This window comes from Papaver somniferum, chromosome 3 (assembly GCF_003573695.1).
Source record: "Papaver somniferum cultivar HN1 chromosome 3, ASM357369v1, whole genome shotgun sequence".
Lineage (NCBI taxonomy): Eukaryota > Viridiplantae > Streptophyta > Magnoliopsida > Ranunculales > Papaveraceae > Papaver > Papaver somniferum.
Window position 1 is genome coordinate 64,212,189 of NC_039360.1, and position 17,129 is coordinate 64,229,317.

The window sequence follows — 17,129 nt, forward strand, 5'->3', positions numbered from 1 at the left end:
ACATATAGTGCTAACTAATCCCCATATGGACATCGCTTTTTTAGGAATAAAAGGAATCAACATCAGCATTGGGGAGTGGTATTGAATATTTGACACGGGACCATTTACACAATAGAAAATCCATACAGCAGTACCAGAGAAGGAAGGCAATGTTCCATGAATCTCCTTATTACAGGAATGAATGGTAATTAATCCCCATATGTCCATCGTTTTTTTCTTTTATACCGTTTTCATTTCTCTAGTCAAAACTTTAGTACTCTATAAACTTAATTCGCATCAAAATAACATCTAAGTGAGGTTTAGATCCCTGCAGTAGGAGTATGTGTGAGCCATACAGACCGTCAAGAAGAACGGCTAGTTGAAATATATTCCCCATATACAAGATATCAAGGTAACCGTACGTGAAGAGAAGATACCAAGGTGTTCGTGCAATGTCCATGAAGAGAAGATATTAGAAAATAATTACAGATTACAAAATCAAAATTATTAAATGTAATCTTTATATTTTCCTAAATATTTACCTAGTCAAGATATTTTAGTTAAGGTATTATCTTCTTAGGTTTAGTCATATACACTATAAATAAGAGCGTGAATGTAAATGTAAAGTTATCCCAGAATTATCAAACTCTGGAGATCAATCAAATTCACCCTTCGGGGTTCTATCAGTGGACGTAGGCGTTAGTGCCGAACCACTTTAAACATTGTCTTCTTTGATTTCTGCTTTTCGATCTATGAACCCTCGATACCCATAATTTATTATGGTATCAGAGCAGGGAGATCCTCTCGAATCGCTTCCGCTACAAAATTAAAATCTTCGTTTTTCGCATCTAAGCATCTTTTTTGTTTTGAGTTTGATGTTTACGTAAAATACTTAGATAAGGGGTGACCCCGAATTGATATCTGGAACCAGTTTTTGTCCTTTTCTTATATCCCCGATTCCTTTTTTTATCCCCCAATTAATGGTTCCTTTAAAACTCTTATAATGAAGGCCACAAAAGATTTTTTTTCTTTTTAGGTTTAACAAAATAATATCTACCCGGATAGAAACATAGAATGTAAGATTTTAACAAAAGAATATTTTCCGGGGTAGAAACATGGAATGTAAATGTGAGGATTACGTGTTGGGTAGTTATTTAGACATCCTCAAAGCCTTCCTCTAATTTCAGAGACAAAGATATGACCCGTACCGTTACGGGCTTTGGTCCGCTTTTATTACTTCCAAGCGTGACCTCCAACACTAATAACTTTGTGCTCATTACAACTTTGTGCTCATTGCAAATGAGTAATTCTGGACACACCGAATTTATTTTTGAGATTTCTCCCTTGGGGAAATTCAAGGGTAGTCTACTAAATAACTTACGGTTTGTTTTTCCCCTCGATGGATAAAACATTTGCAAACAAAAAGCAATGTCATTTTTGTCTACCGGTGATTATTAATTATAATTATATAATGCATAGATCGTGTGATTTCAACTCTTCCGTCAGATAAAATGGAAAATTATAAAAGAGATTGCCAAAAAAATGAATGATGGGCATCCAACATGTTTCCTTCATAGTTGGATCCAAATAAATATGCGGGATCACATAGAATTACTTTTAAAACAAACAATGCGTGTGGTAAAATATCAATATTCAGAGTTCGTTTACAAATAAGAACACAAAACTCTACAAATCCTACTACAAAGGAGACAAAAATGGTGACCGGCATCCAACCAAGAGTTGAATTCCTTATGGCACCGTTAGTAGACTGAATACTGTTTACACTACTCTATGCTTCATGAAAGATAGATAAAAAGTCTATTATAATAGCGGCTGGGCGTGGGTACACGTACATCGATCTTTGCTTCGCAGTTGGTGCATCATTGGTCACCCTTTTCGACAATAATTTTTTTTTGTGCAGTTGCTGCATACCCAGCAGTACCAACCACCATTGGTCATATGCCGATCGACAGTTGCACGATACAAATATTTGCCTTGTTCCTGGATTAATCTGCAGTTACAAACATAGCTGGTTAGAACACCCAACACATCTGCTCCACCATAAGAATTAAATTTGTTTTATATTACTATTGTAAGCAAAATGAGATGTTTCAAGGAGCATACAGGATAGATATGTGCTTACTATACAGGACTTCGGTTCCCCAAAAGCAATAAAAGAGAACTTGTGGCCAGACATGTTCACTGTGGGTGAATCCAGAAGCCTAACCTCACTATTCCACTAAAAAAAGGACGTGAGTTATTCCTAGCAGGGCGAAACATTTTTTTCCATGTGTGAGATTCAATTTAGAAGGTGAAAAAAATTACACCATCATGTAGGAGTGGTTCAAATTTTCAAATAAGTTTTTTAGGGATAACCACATGTAACTGATCTCCCCGGGACAGATAAAATATAGACAGTTAGAGGAAGTAACTCACAATGTCGTCAGTATACTTAGTTCATGGAATGAGTGTTGCTTATATCATCAAGAGATTCAAGCTGGTGACATTGGTCCCCATAAATCTACTTGATTCTCCATGTTTCTCATGACTCGAGTCATCCATCCTTCCCCTTCCACCATGACATTTAGCTGGTTGAAGGTCTTGTAGGTGCTTACTGGATAGATTTGGAAGTGCAAAATGTAATTTGGGCCGCCATTGGTGGTTTCTGTATTAGTGTGTAAAACAATATTAGTGAGACATATATACCAAAATGATGTATTAACCAACCTGGGAACACGCAGGTTAGTGATAAAGAGAAAAGACATCAATACGGATGGGAGCTCAGATGAGTATGTGGTATACCTTTGGCTTTGACAGGAAACCATGTCGACTGCTGGGCGACCGATTTGTTTCAACCATGGGTCAAATGCGCAGGATTGCCGGTGTGGTCTATGACTTCAAAATGAATCAGGTACCTAGACCTAGTACAAACATTAGAAGGGAGTGTAAACATTTTAAACTTTATTTAAAAGGTGAAAAGTTTTTGCAAATTACTATCTCAGCAAATTCTTCTAAACTGGTGAGATTCAGCTTCTCGTCCACATGCTTGATCTCCTTGGTGCTTCAACATTACTCGAAAACTTCGTCTTTTCCAAGTATTCCCATGATTCCAAAGGTTATAAGTTCAGCATCATAGTTGTTGAAGTTCCATAGGTACCTGATGTTTGTTGATATGGGCTTCTTAGCTAATATGCATGAGAAGCCATCTGTTTCATATCAAAAGAAAAACCTAGTCAGTATTCTGCATAATCAAGAATGAATAAACCACCAGGAGTTGGTGTACTCTAAATTACATGATACAAATTAATTGAGAACTGAAAATTGGAAATCGGTGTAAAGAAATTAGATACCTGAGCACCTACGATCTGTTTGATGGAGAAAGGTTCATCTTGTCCACCATTGTGTTCAAGATGCGAAAAAAGAAGAAGAAAACCAAACGGATGTTATCTGCTGCCGATAAGATTAATCGAGAGGCTTAGGTCAAGGGTGTAACGCACGACATTAATCTGCTAGAAAATCATGGTGCCCCTTGTCATATCTCGACCGTCCTTTATACGCCCAAGTGTGGATCACCACGTAATTATATCTGGACCATCCTTTAATGTATCTAAAATGTAGATGACCGTCCATATGAAAAAATACCATTATCCCTTATAATAAGATTTCCTTATAGAATGTAAATATCCAATCACCGGTATCTACATTTATTGATAGAGAAATTAAATGACTAATTTTAAGATCAACGGTTTAGAAAATTCTCAAGTAATGAGATAAGTTTATGGTCAGAGATGTTTTCTTTTTACCTCCCCAAATTAAGGAGATTTTGATCTCACATCCATAAAACAAAAGTTAGAGCATCCCCAATAGGACATCTGTCTCCTTAATGTGCGGATGGTTAAGTTTGCTCCTTTTTACTAGAACTTTCTTTAGTTTCAGGAAGTTCAAAAAAATCATCTCCAACCGTATAATAATGTGAAGAAGTAGTATTACGGCTATCATATGTTGATTGGTAGAGAGTTTTTTTTCCTAAATATTAGGGATTAAATATCTATTAAATCTTTTAAGAGATCCTCCGAAACAAGAGGATGGGCCAGAGGATGTAAATCCAACCGCCTTCCACATAAGCTTCACATCTTCTCTTTAGGTTCCCGTTGGAGATGATTTTTTTGGACAAGTAGCATAATCCTTTATAATAATAACATTACATCCTCCCATTGGAGATGCTCTTAACATAAGATGCACACCAAATTAACATTGGAGATGCTCTGGTCAGTTTTTTTTTTTTTTTTTGAGCATCTCCAACATGACCCTTTAAAACTCTTATAATGTAGGCCACAAAAGTTTTTTTTTTTTAAGGTTTTAACAAAATAATATCTATCCGGATAGAAACATGGAATGTAAGATTTTAACAAAAGAATATCTTCCGGGATAGAAACATGGAATGTAAATGTGAGGATTACGTGTTGGGTAGGTATTTAGACATCCTGAAAGCCTTCCTCTAATTTCAGAGATTTTCTTGTAGAATGTAAATATCCAATCACCGGTATCTACATTTATTAATAGAGAAATTAAATGACTAATTTTAAGATCAACGATTTAGAAAGTTCTCAAGTAATGAGATAAGTTTATGGTCGGAGATGTTTTCTTTTTACCTCCCCAAATTAAGGAGATTTTGATCTCACATCCATAAAACAAAAGTTAAATCATCTCCAATGGGCGGATGGGTAAGTTTGCTCCTTTTTACTAGAACTTTCTTTAGTTTCAGGAAGTTGAAGAAAATCATCTCCAACCGTATAATAATGTGAAGAAGTAGTATTACGGCTATCATATGTTGATTGGCATAGAGTTTTTTTTCCTAAATATTAGGGATTAAATACCTATTAAATCTTTTAAGATATCCTTCGAAACAAGAGGATGGGCTAGAGGATGTAAATCCAACTGCCTTCCACACAAACGTCACATCTTCTCTTTAGGTTCCCGTTGAAGATGATTTTTTTTGGAAAAGTAGCATAATATATACTTTATAATAGGAACATTATATCCTCCCATTGGAGATGCTCTTAACATAAGATGCACACCAAGTTAACATTGGAGATGCTCTGGTCAGTTTTTTTTTTCGTTTTTGTTAAAAATAGATTCATTACTCAAACAGAAAGATTGCAAATTCTGGTTCAGGAAATGAGGATAGCCAACTTCCCAAGAACTTTTTACAATCAACCTTCCACTGTATTTAACTGCTTTGTCGGCCTATGCGTTTAAGTCTCTTTTGATATACTCAAATTTAGGAAAGTAGATGATGTTAACTAGGACTAAACAATCATCTAGAATGGAGCTAGCAGACCAGCTAATCTGGTCACTAGTTTTATTCAAATAAGAAACGACATTACTTGAGTCACTTCTGTTGCACATAGAAGATGGATTTATGGAGTTAGTTTCAAAAACTTCCGAACTTTCTGCTTCTTCTACGCTACCAGCAAAATCCATGGTCAGATTAGCCCTGAGATTTTAATATTCTAACGAGCTTTTAAACATATGCCCCTATAGATCCCAAATACTGGGACCAAATGACAATCTTCTAGAATTATATTCATTTCCTCGCACATGTAAATTCGATGTAGCTAAGACATAGATCATATTCCCTCTGACCCACAAAAAGTGAGCTTTTTCTTTCTTATTTTTGTCCCAAAATAAGTGATACTTTTTAATTTTTATAGGCCATTTTACCAAACAAATCCTTACACATAACTAGTGATCTTAAATTTTTATCTAAAGACATAAAGAACTTGGTAGTCATGTTTATACTCGTGATTAGGTCTTTTAAAAAGATTTTCTTACATTATAACATTTACCAATATCCGCGGTTTAATTTGTGAGATATGCTAATTCGAAGTTTTAACACGTAGGCATAAATAAGAAAAAGAACTAAAATACCAATCTCTCTTGTGTTTCCTTAAATATTGTGTGAATACCAAAAAGCTCACTTTAGTGAGATGGGGGAGAGTATGTATTTATTCCCACAAATAAATATTGATAAGTAATTCACCGGTGCGTCTACTAGAAAACCGACAATAATCGAGTAAATAAATTGTTTTGTTTGAACGAAAGTAAGGTAGCACAAGTTCTGAAACCTTAGCGAAAAAGAAAAACATGGTCCTAGCTAACTTTTGAAAGTTAATAGCTTAGTTTTCAAAAATGTGGCACTGAACATAAAAACTCGTTCACTGCCTCACTTCCAGAAGTTAATGAGATAATTTGCTCGTCCACTTTCGAAATTTTAGAGTATCATCTTTCGAAAGTTATGCAATTTCCAAATTTACACCTCTTAATTTTTGAAAGTTCAACAGTTTAGACTTAAACATTCTATTCTTTTCGGCTATGGGTTATCTGAAAGTTAGGGAAGCCTAATTTCGAAAGTCACACAGGGCGTTAGTAGGACACTAATCTTGTATTGCATTCCTTTGATACTTCGATATTATTAAATGATCAAATTACTAAAGTCAAAGTCTTACTTTGATATGTACTTCATTTATTTCACAAATAGATGGGTTGATAGAGATGATTATAATATGAAAAATGCGGGGTACCAAAATACACCACCGACTTTTTCTTAGGTAATTTGCATGGACTAAACTCAAATACAATTCCGAGAGTTACAACTTAATGAATCTCAATCAGGAATTATATGAAGAGTTTATATCTCTTACTCTCACAATCAATATGTATTCCGACACAAGTATGTGAACCTTATTATACCGTGAGAGTTCTTGGACGATTCCAAAGACCAATTTCCAAGATCAATCAAGTTGTATCCAATAATTACGATGGACGTATCTACTTTGATTGATTTACGTACAACTTGTGATATTTCAATTATAAAGATAAACAATATAATGCGGAAAAAGAAATAACACAGACACCATAAATTTCATTAACGAGGAAACCGCAAATGCAGAAAAACCCTGGAACCTTGTCCAGATTTGAACACCAAACTGTATTAAGCCGCTACAGACACTAGCCTACTATCAGAACTTCAGACTGGAATGTAGTTGAGACCAAATCTACCATCACAGCGGTTCAGTTACAGTCGCACTCCTTATGCCTCTTGAATCTCGCAAGACTTTGCGCAATTGATTCCCTTAGCTGACGTCCTTTACATCCTAAGAGTTCCTTCAACTCAATTGAAGACTTTAAACCAATCTGCCTCCCACGGATAAGCCTATATGTGATTTGCGTTCTGATAAAAGATCAAGGTGAGATAGGAAATCGATTGCAATATACAAAGTCTAGCAAATCTCAAAATCCGGTACTTCCGACTCCCGAAGAGCAACCTAGATTATTATTCACCTCACAAGTAATTCCTACTCCTATTTCAACAAAGAATCGTTCTCGAGGAATATACCTGTGGAATTAAAAAGTCTGAGACGAAGAACTTTGCAATTTTTATCTATCTCGTATGTTGGAGCTAAAGGCTCCACAATCGGTAGCAAGATCAGGATACACGACCTATCAAGATAAAGATAGTTGGACCTGGATTCACGAATCCCTAGGTGAAGTCTTTTTAGTCGTTAAACCTAAAAAGGTTTAAAGGAGAGTACAACTCTAGTTTACAACTAGGACACACAAGAATAATGTCGGGGATTCAAAGATCCCAGTTGTTTGAAGTTCTCTTTATATAGACTTTCAAGATCAAGGCTGCTTTATATTTAAGATAAGGTAGCTTTGAAATCAAGCAATCAATATACACCGTTAGATGAAAGCTTGAATTGAGATAAACATAACAGAACATACATCCTGGTTAGGATAAACCATAACTGAACCGTGTGCAATGACTTGTTCATGTAAGCATAGCCGAAACTAGCCAGATGAACTATAAGCTTAACCATTTTCATATAACACTTAAGACTTTAATCTTGAGTCACAACCATAGGTTATAATGTGATCAAATATGTCTAGATAATATTTTGGGTTATTTTGTTTTTGGTACTCAAGTTTTGTCCAACTTTTGAGTTTGGTCTAACATTTGTCCAGCTTGGTGTTTGGTACTTGGAAAAGACGTTGACCCTCGTTGACTCGGTTAGATGCTGACTTCCGTTTAATAATTATTAAAAATTTAAATGAAATCTAATTATTAATAAAATTTACTATTATACCCATTCATTTTACCAAACAAATCTCTAAAGACCTAAATTATTTCTACTTCATCTTCTTACGCCTCCATAAAAATCACAACTGATAACCCCATGAACCATCTTTATATCCTGATTCTGAAATCGAGGGATGATGAGCGACGAAATCCAAATGAGTTTTATGAAATTGGATCGAGAAATAGAAGATTCAGATGAACTGAAGTCTGTAGAGGGGGTAGATCTGTGCAGAACATATTGAATCTAAAAGTTGTTGAGATGGTAATTAGTTGGAGATGAAGCTGTTACTGATGAAATTGACAGATGGAATTGGTTAGGGTTTTGTTGCTAATGAGAAATCAGTGTAAAAACTGAAGCTGTTGTAAGTCGATGTCGTGGATTTGTGATTGGATTTAAGCACTGGAACGTTGAGGAGAAGAATTAGGGTTCGAAACTACAAGAGCTTGGTTCTGTTGGCAGTAGAGATCGATGATACGGAAGAATAATGATACAGTTACAGAGAAGAAGGATAATTGAAGATGGGTTTTCCTCAGATTTGAATTCTAAGTGTTCGTAGGGGGTTTTATTGTTGATGTTCATCTGGTAGCTGGAGTGGCTGACGCAGGTTGATTGAGATTTGGTCTTGATCGAGATGCAATTGGCATTTGTTGATATGGAATTTGGTATCAATTTTGGGGATTTCTAGCAGTGGATTAAAATTAGTGTTTACATCAATGGAAGATGAATTTGGCGGTTTTGTGAATAGATTCTGATATGAATTTGGGGGTTTTGTGAATGGATTCTTATTTGACAACAAGTAAGTGGATATTCTCTTTCAATTTTAAGGTTTTCGATGTATGAATGATCTTATGGTTGAATGACAGAAGAATTGATGTTCGTTTAGTTTGAAAACGGGTGGGATAATTCTGAATTTGGTGAAATTGATTCAACAAATCAATTTGGAGAAGGTTGCCCTGGATTATATTCTCAAAAACTTGAGTTGATGTCAATGGTGGTTGGATCTGTAACCGTTGAAGACTGACTTCATGTGTAGTATTTCATGGGATTTATGCCTAATTGATGTGTGGGGTTTGTTTAAAAAATGGGTATTAACCGAGTCACAGAGATTTCGTTTCGTGAAATGCTAGTAGCAGAATAGAAATGATGAAATTTGGAAGGTTGAGAAGATGGTGAAGAGAAGTTAAGTTCTGTAATCGGAGATAGAGAAAATGGTGAAGGGAAGTTATATAATTGTGTAAATATTTGTGAAGTTAAGGGTGTAATAGTAACTTTGACTAGTAATTAGATTTTATTTAATGTTTTTTATAATTACTAAACAAAAGTCAATATTTAACGTGGTCAACCCAGGTCAACGTCTTTTCCAAGTACCAAACACCAAGCCGGACAAATGTTAGACCAAACTCAAAAGTTGGACAAAACTTGAGTACCAAAAACAAAATAACCCAAAGAGTTGTTCTAATGCCGATTATCTCATACAAATAATTTTGATGCATCTGAAAATATTCGACAAGGTAAGTACATGTACCTGGTACGTGTACTATATTCCTGTTCGTAAGCATTTTTGTTATAGTACGTAAACCGGGTTTGTATACCCTTAAGACAAAATCGGGTTCAGGAGTCAACAGATCTTTTCGCGCCATCCTGGTTCAGGAGTCACAGATTTTTTCTGGTTTGCATACTAGGTATGCATATCATCCTGGTTCACGAGTCAACAGACTTTTTAAGGTGTGCATACCGGGTATGCATACCAAAAGTCGTTGCCGAAATTTACCTATGCCGGTACATGTACTACGAATTCGGACCTATAACAGTTGTCTCAGTATGTAAACCGGTATGCATACTGTCCTATATCCAGATTTACAGTAGTTCTATATATCTCTCTAATAATCAATTCGAAACATTCCCGAATAACATCAATGACAGATATCACTGTTCCAGGCTATTTTCAAATGATTAAATCTTGAACCATAATTTAGGTCATAAACAATAAATTGTTTTTAACCGAATTCATCAAGCATGAACTAATGTTCTTAATCTTAATCAATATATTTCGAGAATGATTAACAAGATAAACTTAACTCGAAACTTTTGTTATGCATGTATCTATTTGGTCATGCGACATTGTCTCATACATATAAAGGTGAAAACTTGAGAAATGGGTGGTTCAGTCTTCACTTACCTTTTGTCGATGAAGTTCTCTAAAGGCTTCGGTGGATCTTCTCCTTCAAACGGTAGAACACGGTGATGTCTGGTGCTCAACTACACACTTCTATCATAACCAGAGACTTGACTAAATGTAGGATAAAAATCAAGATATAATTTTGATCAACTAAATTTGACAACAAGTTTGAGATAGGAACACTTGTGAGTTCGACCGACCAATGCTCTAACATAATCTATGAAGGATATTAAATCTTCAGGCACTTAATTTTACGACAGATGATGTCTTCGTGTAGTTTTCAATCTCTGTTTTCAATTCTTCAGAGGTAACTTGAAGTATTCGATTCTATCCTCTACAATATAAGTATAAACCATTCTGAAGTCTGGATTTAGCAAATATTTCAAGCGTAAAATCTAAAATTGACAACAGACTTGACATACCAACGCCTGAGGGCTCCACCAGGAATGCTTTAACAAACCAAGATTCTTCATAATGGAACTTGTCTTGTTGCCTACAACTCACACGATTTACATAAAGAGGTATTAATATCATTCGAGCTAGTCTTTAAGCTCTTTAAAAAACATGAAAAGACTAGAGAACAAATCAGTACAACTGTTGAATATCAAGATCGGTTGAGAGCTGAATGGAAAATTGCTTACTGTTCTTATGATCATGAAAGTTCATCTTTAAAGAGTGCCAGTGGATAGATTTGTATTGGAAAATATTTTGAGAAGTTTGAAACTAACTTTAGGAGGTTGAGGACCGATTAAGAATCTGTCAATAACTATTAAAGAGTCTCATTAGTGTTTGTGTATTGATTATCTGAAGAAGAAAAAATGCATGTATCATTTAGAAAAGAACTATGATAGGATTTAGTTTAGTCTTGATTGATATACGTAATCTCAATTTATGCAGTAACTATTTCCAATGTCTATTATAGTAAAACCTCTTTGTAAGAATACTCCATATAGGAATAACATTCGTATAAGCATAAACTCTGTATTGAAGTAAGTCATAGTTTTTTCGATCCCGTATTAAAGAACTTACCTCGATTTAAGAATAATTTATATTATAATATGAATAATATAGGTCTTGTCATACATCAAAGTTTAAGACGAAGAGATTCTTGTAATCATTTTACAAGATCATTTTACTTTAAAGTGGATTTTTGGCTCTTTTTTTTCACAACCCAATACATATGTCTTTCATTCGTATGATTTCATTTGTCAATTTTCAGCGTCATAGTTCAGTTTTATGTGTATTTTGTCGTAATAAGTTTCATATATTCATATATGTATAACGAAATCCCCTTTTAAGTAATATTCGTATTACCTAAGTACATTTTTATGTTTCATGTGCATATGTATGTATTTTTCTTAGGTACATGTATAACATTTTTTTTGGTATATTCAAGGTAGACTTCCACATAAGAATAACCTACATATAAGAATATTTTTTTATGGTTCCCAGGATATTCTTATACAGATGTTTTACTATACCAATGAGTGCTATTTAGTTTTGTCAATTTTCTGTGTCATCCATTTTGATAGGGAGGAAGAAACTGCTCAACATCTCTTTATTCATTGTAGTTTTGTTAGTAATATTTGGAGTTATTTGTTAGAGACATTGAAAACATATTGGGTAATGCACTTTGAAGTTTCTACTTTGCTGGATGGTGTAAGGTATGAAAGGATTTTGAAGAAAAAAAAGGATGAGGTTTGGCCTCTTTTGGTGTTTGCGACTGTGTAGGACATTCGTAAAAAACATAATGGAAGGATGCGTGAGAGAAGAAGTAGGACAGTTGATGAACTTAAACTGGTTATCAAGCAAAAAAAAACCACTTATGGTGTACTGATAGACCAACTTTTGATTCCTTCTCGACTTCACGGGTTCTTTTTCAATGCAAAAACATAATTATTTTGTATTTTTTTTTGAGAATTATTAACTGCAAAATACTATAAGTAAGTTTCGTACACTGAGTTGGTTGGTAACCTAGCTACGAGTAGGGCACCAACACCCTTTTGAATAGCAATACCTAATCAATGAAAAATAAAACTACCTACACTGCTGCTAGCATCATTATTAACAAGGAAATTCTTCAATCTTTTAAAAAAACACAGGGTGTCTGCACCAAGTTCACCCAAAGTAGAGAACGCTAGCACACCCAAACCATAATCGTGTGAAATGCACTGTTCCAAATAATGATGCAATATTCAATATTTTGTAATATGAATTTTGTTATTCTTTTTGGTTTCTGTTTAAGGTCTCGGGACCTTGTCATGTAAATACATTTTTAATTTTTAATATATCCCTTTTCATATGAAAGATAAATAAATTTGATAGACCGGTGCAATCCTTATTATTCCATGATCATATCTTGTTTATTGCATTACTTTCATGAAATTATTTCTATTATATTCATGAATCTTGTTTAATGCCTTTAACATGTATGTTATTGATGCTTATTCAATATTAATCTCGTAATAAGACGAAATACTTTTGAAGAACTTCAAAAGCACTTGATTATTGCCCATAGTGCTCACTGTTGTTGCTTGTTCTTGTATATAATGAAGTAAAAGCTGGTGTTCTTCTAATTAACCTTCTTCTGTCTTATAGGCTTCTCATATATACTTATTTTTATCATATTTTGAAGTCTTTGTCAACTTTTATGACAAAAAGGGGTCAGAAAGTTTAGTGGAAATATTACTTTCATGATTGGCAAACTTATTAGTCTTAAATCTATAACATATGAAGTATAATGTGAATTAGCTTATTGGAAGAAGGGTTAATGTGTGAATGTTAAACATGTCTTGTACATAAAAGACTAAAAATTAAGACGGAGAATATAAAATATGAAGTGCGTAAAGCGTTATTAACGTGGGTATAAGTTACTACTAGTGATGCCAAAATCAAGCAAGAGTTTAAGTTTGTTTTTAAGGTACCATTTCAGAAATAACAACTTAGAGCTAAATGAAGAATTTATTTGAATCCAAATAAGAATAAAATTATTATAATCAAAACCTCATGATTGAAAAAAGACATATGTTGAAGTTGTTGAAAATTATCGAGTTATATGGTGTGTGAGCTTAAGAGAAAAATATTTGTAAAAGTGAATTTTATCACCAAAAATTGACAAAGAGGAGAGATTCTTTAAAGCATGTCTCAATTGACCCTACATGCGAAGATAAGCCACATCAGGAAAATTGTCATTATCATCCAAAAATATCTCGAGTTATTGTAAGTTTTTTTCGTATAAAAGTTTAGGTCTTATAGTCTTAGGTTAAAAATTTATCATTATTGGTGGTTGTAAATATTAAATACTAAACATTCAAGAAAGCCGACCTTAGGATTAATCAAAATTGAAAACGCGGAGGTATAACAACCACATCCAATATTTCGTTCGGCAATCTGTATGGACTAAACTCCAATATAATTCCGAAATCACCAACTTAAAAGTGAGACTAAATCAAGAAATATATCAAAGAGCTTTATCTCTTTCTCAATACAATCAGCAAATCGAACTGATAGAAATATGTGAGCCTGATTGATGTGAAAATAACTTGGACGGTACCAAAGATTAATACCCAAGTGTCAATCCAACAAACAAGGTCGGATTTATCAACTGTGATTGAACGTCACACAACCTGTGATATTTCAATTATATAAACAAATATAATGCAGAAAATAAATAACACAGACACCAAAAAATTTGTTAACGAGGAAACCGCAAATGAAGAAATACCCCGGGACCTAGTCCAGCTTTGAACACCACACTGTATTAAGCTACTACAGACTCTATCCTACTACAAGTTAACTTCGGACTGGAATGTAGTTGAGCCCTAATCAAGTCTCACACTAATTAAGGCACAATCGTGTTCCTTATGCATTTTGAAACCCAGCAGGACTCTGCGCACATGATTCCCTTAGCTGATCTCACCAAAACTAAGAGTTGCTACGACCTAATTAAAGTCAAAGACTTATAAACAAATCTATCTCCCACAGATAAGTCTATTCTGGTTGTCGTTTCTGTCTTTAGATAAATCAAGGTGAACATGAAACTCAACTAATAATTCGTTGTTATACTCCCGAAGAGCAGCCTAGAAATATTAGTCACCTCACAATAACCTAACTGATTTACATAAGAAGTTATTGCGGAATCACAAGAGTATGAGACGAAGAACTGTTGTGATTAATTTTTATATCTCCTATCGAAGATAAATCTCGAGCAAATCTTAGAGAAGATAAAACTCAATACGATTGTAGATGGTGGATTTTCGACAAAGGGTAGAATTGTAAAACTATACTCCAGATTCAACAACCGGATGAGTATTGAGGCTCATGTCTCTCATTAAAGTGTGAAAGCTCATGCCGTAAATCTCTAGCTGAGAAGGCTGTCTCTCAGAGTACGTGTAGATGTGTAGTCTCTCAGCTGAGACCGCGACATATCTTACGAAAACTGAGCAATTTCAGTAATTACTCCAGATCCGACAATCATATGAGTATTGAGACTCATGACTCTATGCATGAAAGCTCATGCCACCTCTGATGGAGAAAGTCTCTCAGAGAAGATGAAGATGTGTAGTCTCTCAGCTGAGGCCACGACACATCCCATACTGTATACAATCGAAATATTGGGCGGCTCCTAGACAGCATGTCTGCTAGTATAGAGCGACAACGTCTTCGGGATGTAACCAGGTTTTCCACGATTATGCAAGAGGAATATGACACTCCAGCAAGTTCATATTGCTCAACCCGCAGATAATTAATGCTCCTAGACAGGAAGCCCTTCTAGTGTAGAGCCAGCAATTAATTATCTCAAATCGTCTGAATATCCAGCAATATTCTACGAGCCATCGTCTGAATATCCAGCAATATTCTACGAGTCGTCAATTAATCGCCCGAATATCCAGCAAGATTCTACGATTCCTCGTTATATTTCGTTACTTCAATCTGTGGTTCTTCCCAGCAGAATTCCACAGGTTAGTAATAAATATTCGACGAAATAGGCATCTGAGCATTGAATAAGCCCTGACGAAAATGGTGCAAGTGTAATTAGAAGATAATGCACAGACCAGCATTTTGAATGCACGAACGAATATTTCAAAAATACGAATGAACGAGGAACCTATGCAAAATAGGGAGGGAAAATAATAATAATAAAATATTAAGCAAAAGCGCCAGGGGACTAGGCTCACCATCCATCCAGTCATGCCGTGACTAGAGCTGCACATGAGCCAGTACAGTCCGGTTTTCTGTTGGAACCGGTACATGTACACGGAGTTGACCGATTCTTCAATTTGAGGACCTGTACCTGTACCTGGACTTGTACCTGTCCCGGTAAGACCGGTCCGGTTCCACTCCGGTACCAATTTTTTATCTGAATTTTGAAACACACAGTAATATAGTATGTATGACAGTAAAGTAACAACCTAAGAGTCTAAGACTAAGATCAACATTACAAAGTTCAAAATAACAAAGGTTTAAAACATCACAATATCAGTGAATCACACTTTAAGTTCAAAGTTCAACATTAAAACATAGTACTAAAAAGTAAAAACAACATTTCCATAAGTCTGCGACAAGAAATGAAATTCAATCCTTGCAAAGGATGGGGGACTTCTCGAACAATGGCACTGGCTGCACTGACACGGAGTTTACATCAAGCTTCTTTTAGCAGAGAATCCCATATGGCTGCAACATGGAACAAAAAAGTAAAACAAGAAAGTAAGCAAGCAATACAAGAAAACTTGAAAAGTAAGTTCTATTAAATAGAAGAAAACCTAATATATTACCTGCCTCATCTTCAACAGCATCATCAGGTATATAGTCACATATAAGATCAAGAGCAATGGGCTTTTGAAGAAAGCTTTGTGTACAGAGCAATGCTTCGACTGTCCTTGTAGACATAGAAGCTCTCCATGGAGTCAGCACGCGCTTCCCGGTGCTAAAAGCTGATTCATAGGCCACTGAAGACACATGCATGGCTAATATATCTCTTTCCATGTATGAAAGTATCTTATACCTGCTTGCATTAGCCTGCCACCAAGCCAATATGTCAAAATGGTCAGGTTGACCTATTTCACGCATTCCACCTTCAATCACATCTGTCAAATACCTGTCGAGCTCAGTTGTTCTTGCCTCTTCAACACAACTTGGGGTGTCCCAATGTTGTTTCCTCCTTGATTGAATTCTAGCAAACAGACCAACCGATTGCACACTAACTGGATAAGCAACAGTATGAGCATCACTACTTGACCCCTCCTCATGAACTGAATACAAGGACTTATAATCTTCAAAGAGTTCCTCAAATTCTAATTTCACCTTTCTCATAACTCTTTGAACCTCCCATGTATTATTCTCATACAAACAATTAAGAGTAAATTCCAAACCCTTTTGTTTCTCTCTTGGATCTAACAGATGAGCAATAAACATTACAGAATTTATTGATTCATACACACCCCAATACTTATGGTACTTAGCACAAATTATACGAGACATACGAGCAATAAAAGGATCTGATGCTACATTGTTTCTAAATTCTACTAATTGTTCATTGATGATTAACAATTTCCATAAGAACATATGAGTAGTGACTTGTATAGATGCAGAAAAGTTGACAGTAGCATCGAAGAATACCTTTAGACACTTCACAAGACCTCTAGCATATTTCCAATCTTCTTGATAAGGAGCATGTTGACGAGGAATCTTTTTCTTTTTATTCTGCTTTGCCTTGTTCTTGCTTGTTGGATCCAACTCCTTAACCTCTTCTTCCATATCCTCAACCTCTTCCTCTTCTTCCATATCCTCAACCTCTTCCTCTTCTTCCATATCCTCAAACACGTCTT

General features: G+C 35.1%; 1 long non-coding RNA gene across 1 annotated transcript; it reads right to left on the reverse strand.

Moving 5' to 3' along the window:
- Positions 1-1,927: 1,927 nt before the first annotated feature.
- On the reverse strand, positions 1,928-2,882 carry LOC113361314. The gene is made up of 3 exons (XR_003365066.1): positions 2,782-2,882; positions 2,416-2,644; positions 1,928-1,990 (listed from the first exon to the last, which is right to left on the reverse strand). It is a non-coding gene; the product is annotated as an uncharacterized LOC113361314 (long non-coding RNA).
- Positions 2,883-17,129: the final 14,247 nt, after the last annotated feature.